The sequence below is a fragment of the Herpailurus yagouaroundi genome, unplaced genomic scaffold (genome assembly GCF_014898765.1).
Source record: "Herpailurus yagouaroundi ecotype Mexico unplaced genomic scaffold, PumYag 29, whole genome shotgun sequence".
Taxonomy (NCBI): Eukaryota; Metazoa; Chordata; class Mammalia; order Carnivora; family Felidae; genus Herpailurus; species Herpailurus yagouaroundi.
In genome coordinates this window covers 119,705,966-119,712,766 of record NW_024412377.1, presented here as the reverse complement: position 1 = coordinate 119,712,766, position 6,801 = coordinate 119,705,966, and the positions used below count along the sequence as shown (strand labels likewise).

Here is a 6,801-nt window from a genome sequence, read left to right as displayed (position 1 = left end):
GAGCCTTTGACCACTTTTTAATCAGGCAATTTGTTTTATTGCTCTTGAGTTATACGAGTTTCTTCTGTATTTTGGTTATTAACCCCTTATGAGATCTATGACTTGCAATATTTTCACCTAGTCTATAGGTTGGTTGCATTTTAATTCTGTTGATTGTTTCTTCTTCTGTGTAGAAGCGTTTTAGTTTGATGTATTGCCACTTTTTTTTTTTTTTTTTTTTTTTTTTTGCTCATTGTGCTTGTACTTTTGGTGTCTTATCCAAAAAATCATTGCTAAGACCAATGTGAAGAGATTCCGCTTTGTTTCCTTTTAGGAGTTACTAAGCGTTTCTCTGGTTTTAATTTGTTTTGAGCATGTTCCACACTCATCCATTAAATAATTCCTGTGACTAGGGCATTGCCATAGGATAATTGCCTTAAGGATGTTATGATACCCATTCCAGCCCCATAGCTGAGAACAGAAAAACAGTAGGCTACCAAAAAATCACAACCAAAAACAAACAAAAAACTAGTGCGTTCATCAGGGAAGGAGAAACGCTAGAGAAGCAACCAAAAAATGTCTGCTCTGCTTCTCAAAATTGCTGTTTTATGAATTTGTTGAAAACAAATGTAACCATTTTAACTCTATAAAGAGGGGAGTTGATTTTTTGTTTGTTTTTATTTCTGAGGCGATAAAGTATAGCAGACATGTTGTACGGAGTAAAAGTCATTCTGCTGCTTCCTACTTTGGAATTTGGGCTACTTCAAATGTTCCTTCTTCTCTTTCTCTGCTACATGGTCTTCTGTGTTAAGGATATGTAACCCCTAGAATTCAACCAAGAAAGGAAATCAGAAATTAGATTGCATTAGCAGGGTGACATATGGATCTACGTTCTGATCCTGGTCATAAGTCTGTTTATATGACTCAGGCTAGCTAGAGACACCCATTCAATATGACCTCCAGTCTTTTTATCCATTGAATGGTCTGGTAGGAAATGAAGACATAGATTGGCTGCACTGAGAAGGGGAATGCTTCCTGGTCCTGGAAGGCCTAAGAGTACATACAGAGATTGAGAGAAGCAGAGATGACACTAAGAATCAGTACTTTCTAAGGCGGTAATTTATTTCTTATCTCCTTTAATGTACATCTTCTCTTAGGGATATTCTTAAGGACTGTGAACCAAGACTTTTCTCTGGTTATAAAATTTAGTAAACAAACAAAGGGGAAGATAAATATCTAGAGTTTCTATAATTTGTCTCAATGTTATCTTCTGGTGATTGCTGATACAATACCAACTTGTGTTCTTCAAAGATGTCCTACAATATTGTGAAATCTCTGTGTTTGTGTGAACATTTTTCCCTCCATAGCTACCCTTTTTTAACTACCTAATTTCAACTCATTTTGTCAAGGATAAAATCAATTTCTCTTTCCTTCTAGAATCCTATTAGTAATAGTGAATCTCTTATAGAAACTAAAGACTAGATTTAAACTAGGTTTAAAGTTCTAAAGTTTAGATTGACCACAGTTCTGTTCTTTGCTAGTAGCTTACAAGATCATATCCCTAAGCAAATTATTTAATTTGCTTTTTTTTTTGAGTGTTAGCTTTTTCATCCATAAGTGGAAATTATAATCTCATACCAAGGGACTTTTGTGAGAGTTTAAAGAGATTTATGTAGAGTGTAGTCCATAGTATATGCTTAAAATATGTTAGCTGTTGTTAACCTTGTATCTTCAGCTACATCAAGCACAGAACCAGAACAATAAATCTGCACTACATTGTGTAAAGTTTTTTTAAATTTATTTTTGAGAGAGAGAGAGACAGTGAGACAGAATGCGAGGACAAGAAGGGAAAAGAGAGAGGGAGACACAGAATCCGAAGCAGGCTCTAGGCTCTGAGCTGTCAGTGCAGATCCCAACGTGGGGCTCCAATCCATGAACTGCGAGATCATGACCTGAGCCAAAGTCAGATGCTTAACCAACTGAGTCACCCAGGTGCCCCTGTGCTAGATTATATAGAATCAAGTAAGAGATCTGCAGCTACATTCATATTTGAAATAGAATGGAAGGAAAGCATCAAGAAGCAAGTAAACCACTGCACTAAGGTAACATGTTTTAAAGAAGATGTGTCCTTGGAGAAACCTCCATATATTCGACTAGTCATGATGAAGTGTGGTCCTGCCTTTGTGCTACTCTCTTGACTGGCTCTCTCTCCTCATCTACATTTGTTTCTGAGAATTCTTATGCAATCTCTAGGTGTTTTCTTTTCTGGTGTAAATTTACTCAATATCTTTGAATAAAACACATTCTTTTTTGTTTGTTTCCTTTCTAATTTACAGAATAATCTATAGGACTTTGTGTTCAACCATGGTATCTGTTTAAGTTTTTTTTATTTTTTCTTTCTGTCATGGCTTATTAGAATAATAAAATAGTGGTAAGTGTGGATTGCACATCCTTTATTCCCTAATTGCTACAGAGAAAACAGCCAATGACAAACAGGAAATTTCCTTAGAATCACCCTGCTGCATCTCAGAATCCACACTGTCTTTATGCCCTTGTGGGGTATGTTCTTGGGGGATGAGGATATTAATCAGCCATTGTCAATCGCTCTATCCTGTTTAGTCAGTCATCAACTTTACAAAATAAGAAATTCAAAAGTCAGATTAGGTGGGGGGGAAAGAGGGAGAGAGAGGGAGGGAGAAATCCAACAAACTTTTATTTCTACTTCTACTCTTAAAGCTTATTTTATTTGGACTTCAGGTGCACAGATCTTCATTTTTAATTGCTTTGTTGAAGACAGTCAATTTTTTTCATGGTCCAGCTGATAAATCTTCACAGTATGTTGGGTTTTGTAAAGTTTTAAATGGCTAATTTATTTTACATTTATTGTTTTTTGGGGTTTTTTTTTTTTTGGCCAGGGTTGAAGGCACATATCTGACTTTGCATTTGGCATGAACTTTTAGCACCATTTCAACTACAGCATTTATTCTCCTCACTGATGTTGACTGCATCAAAAAGCTCATGAATCTTAAAAGCTAGCACCTGGCGGTTGATTTTATCTCCATGTTACATGCTATGTGCAGAGGTGCACCTCCCCAGCCTCTGTGAGAACTCAAGAGCTTTCTCCAGATGCTGAAATATTGGTGGCTCATAACACTTAGGAGAGTTCCTCTCTGGGTGATGTTCTCAGCCAAAGAATTTCTTTAGAGCCCAAGGTCAAGTCCTCTTTCTACAGTCTGGACGCACCCTACCCTGATCAGTATAGGCATAGGAAAGCCAGGTCCTTTACTTCAATGGGAATGACTTAGAAGGGCCATCTCATTTCTGTAGGATTGATTGAGGCTTTTCTTGGGACTAAATCCTAGGTAAAATCCCTTCTTTCCAACCCTATTTTTTTTTCTCAAATGTGTTCTTGAGAGCATTCTTCAAAGAATTTCTCTTTAAATATAGGTTTTATTATTATTTAGGTGTGAAAGAGGTGGTCGTCACTGAAAAAATAGTTTGTTAGTCAGTTGTCAAGAAGAAGGGGTACACTACACCATGGTAGCAACATAGAGAAGCACTAGGGTCAGTCCGGAGGCAATGGGAGGGTGAGATACTGCGAGCAGTAATCATTACTAGGATTTTCAAGGGAAGGAACAAATGAAGCAAATTTTGTGAAAATGTCTGTAGAATCGGGGCATGGAGGTTGCCCTTAGTAGCCTGGTACCTGGCACTGGAGTGGTGAGAACAGGTGATTGGGGATGTGGGTTCTGGATTGTTGGGTTTGCATTTAAAAAGCACACTTAAGGGGCACCTGGTTGGCTCAGTCGGTTTAGCATCCAACTTCAGCTCAGGTCATGACTTAGTGCCTCATGGATTCGAGCCTTGCTTTGGGCTCTGTGCTCACAGCTCAGAGCCTGGAGACTGCTTCTGATTCTGTGTCTCCCTCTCTCTCTTTTCCTCCCCCATTCACTCTCTGTCTCTCTGTCTGTCAAAAATAGACGTCAAAAAAATTAAAAATTGAAAACCACACTTAAATACAGAGAACAAACTGAGGATTGCTAGAGAGGTGCCTGGTGGAGGGATGGGCTAAAAGGGTGACGCGCTTTAAGGAGGGCACTTGTTGGGATGAGCACTGGGTGTCATACGTAAGTGATGAATCACTAAATTAGACTCCTGAAACCATTATTACACTATGTGTCAGCTAACCTGGATTTAAATAAAATTGAAAAAAATACAACAAATAAACAAAAAATAAAAAACACACTTGTAGTCAGGTTGTATACTTCCCTAGAAATTGGGCAGCTCCTTTAGTGTTGGCAAGTCTCCAAATGTCAAAGCCTCAGAATACAGAAAATAAAAGACATAGCTCAGACAACTTCCTACCCATAAGTTTTTATCTTAGATTCTGTCTCTCTGGGAACCATACCTAAGGCGCCTTCCATTTTGCTACCCACAGTGCATAGTGTGTAGGCTCCTCCTCCTCCAGATGTTTAATTATTGACTTTTTCCAAAGAGAAAAAAACCCTAATCCATGGCATTAGCTCGTTTGTGTGGTGTAATGATCCAGTCATGGCTGATTTCAAGCCATAACACTCGTGTCACTGGGAGCTGGGAGAGACGCATAGGGTGGGAGCTGACTCCAGCATACCACTGGCTTCTCCTCAGGGGTGATGAAGACATTTTCATGAAGCATTTTCACCAGCTCAAGTGTAACTAAATGCTACGTAAGTTGGACCTCATGATTTTTCTCACTAATTCCTTACCCCACATTTCCCACGTATTGTAGGTTTGCAAACTGATTTTCTCCAGGTGTTGTCCTGGCATAATTTTCAAACTAATAACAAAAACAACTTTGTTAAGGCCGTGTTTTATTTAATGCTTAATGAAAAAAAAAGGCAGTGTCTTTTATTTTCAAATACTTTTTTAAAAGTCTGTGCTCAAAAATCACGAAGAGTTGGAAAGAATCTGAAATCATTAAGGCTTTAAATATACCTTACACAATCTTGTTTACATAAAAAATACAAGTTAAATATAAACATTAAAAACTGGTAATTTTATTAAATCAGTTTCATGTGATCTCCAGTTATATATAAAAGTTTCTTAGTTCTGTTATTTGTGAGAAGATCAGTACCAGATTGAATTACTATCTGTTGGCATAAGGCCCTAAAAAGCTTACTTCACCATTAATCTTTTACATGATTAAATGCATTTCCTAAATAGAGATTACCTAAACATTGGAAAAAAATGAAAAGAACAGTATTTTCATAAATCAACAAGTAATAGGGCTGTAATGTATCACAGAACATGAAGATATACATCTGTGCAAATAACATTATATGTTATATACACACATGTCTGCATGTATGCCCCACCCCAACATGCTCACATACTCAGTCATAAAACAAAGCTTAATGTGATGCACTTTTCCAGTTCATTCTTCAGTTTTGCATTTTTTCTTCATTAATTATGAACAACTTCGTGTCGTGTCATCCTCCCACTCTTGAAGACAGTAAGAAGAAGATCACGATGGAGTTCTTCAAGGTGTCCTTTTCTCAAATGTAACAAAATTCTCTGCTGTTTCCTATGTAAACATAATCCTCCCTTTCGGGGCCTTTTGTTGGGATCAGCAAATGGATTCCTGAAGACAATAATCCCAAGGCCATGTGGTACAAGAAGGAAAAATTCAAGAGATACCTTATAAACCTCTGGAGCAGAGCGCCACCAGAACCAAAGGAAATATTTTTAACACTCCTTTTTTGTTGTTGTTTTGTTTTGTTTTCGGTTTATACTTTTCACAGTTTCACCTGAGGTATTTGTATACCGTTTCCTTGACTAACTCTAAGATAACATGGCAGCAACTTGTAGCCCTTTGAATTCTCAGTAATAGGGAATTTCTTACCTAAAACATCTAAAATCTTTACTATAGTGTTAAGAGGATTTCAAGAATCAGGTCTAATTATTAGTGGTGCCTTTGTACAGTTTGCTACTATTAAAAGTCTTAGATCTTCATCCCCTATTTTTTCGCACACATTATAAATGCTATAGCTATTCCTGACTACAGATACAAGCAGTAATGAAAGCTGTGTTACTTGATGTTCAAAAGCATCTTTTTTGCAGTCTTTACCTCAGGCTCTTGTGATACCGTATTGTGCCAATGGAACAGAATAGCCTGGAACAGGATCTTTTGTTCTGTATTTTTAATTAGAGCAATTCCTGCTACTGTATCTGTTCCTTTGAAGTTAACCGAGTGAGCAGACGCTCCTATGCCAGTGGTGTCTTGGAAGGACACTCCTCTGTAGCCAAAACCACATAACTTATATATCATCTAGATTATCAGAAGTTGCTAAGAAATATTTGGCCAATATTTTTTCTGCTCTCTGGAATTTTTGTAGGCACTATGATTAGATACCAGGACTGAACAAGAATAGTCTCAATTCACTTTGTAAGTCATTAACATTCAATCTGTGTTTTCTACTGCAAAGAAACGGTTTCCTCTGGCAATGACAGAGCCCTCAGAAACAGCATTTACTTCTTTTGGAGGATGTCCATCATATTTCTCAAGAATGTAGTTCTATCAGTTTTCATTAAAGACACCATCTTCGAAAGTTCATTAATCTTTTATTCTGCAATGTTTCTTCTGCTGTTCATATGACCTAGTGATTATTTTTATTTCAGACGTTGTCATTTTCACCTCTGTAAGTATGATTGGTGTCTCTTTTATATCTCCCATGCCTCTACTTAACAAGATCAGTCTTTCTTCTGACTTGTTGAGTACATGGAGCAGGTGGAGTGCTGTTAGTGTTTTATTTCTTACCCTGGGTGGTGGATACATGGCGTGTG

The 6,801-nt window shown here is 37.4% G+C and overlaps 1 pseudogene; it reads right to left on the bottom strand.

Annotated features, from left to right (window-relative positions):
• Nucleotides 1–5,421: 5,421 nt before the first annotated feature.
• On the bottom strand, nt 5,422–6,565 carry LOC121042057 (nicotinamide phosphoribosyltransferase-like; annotated as a pseudogene).
• Nucleotides 6,566–6,801: the final 236 nt, after the last annotated feature.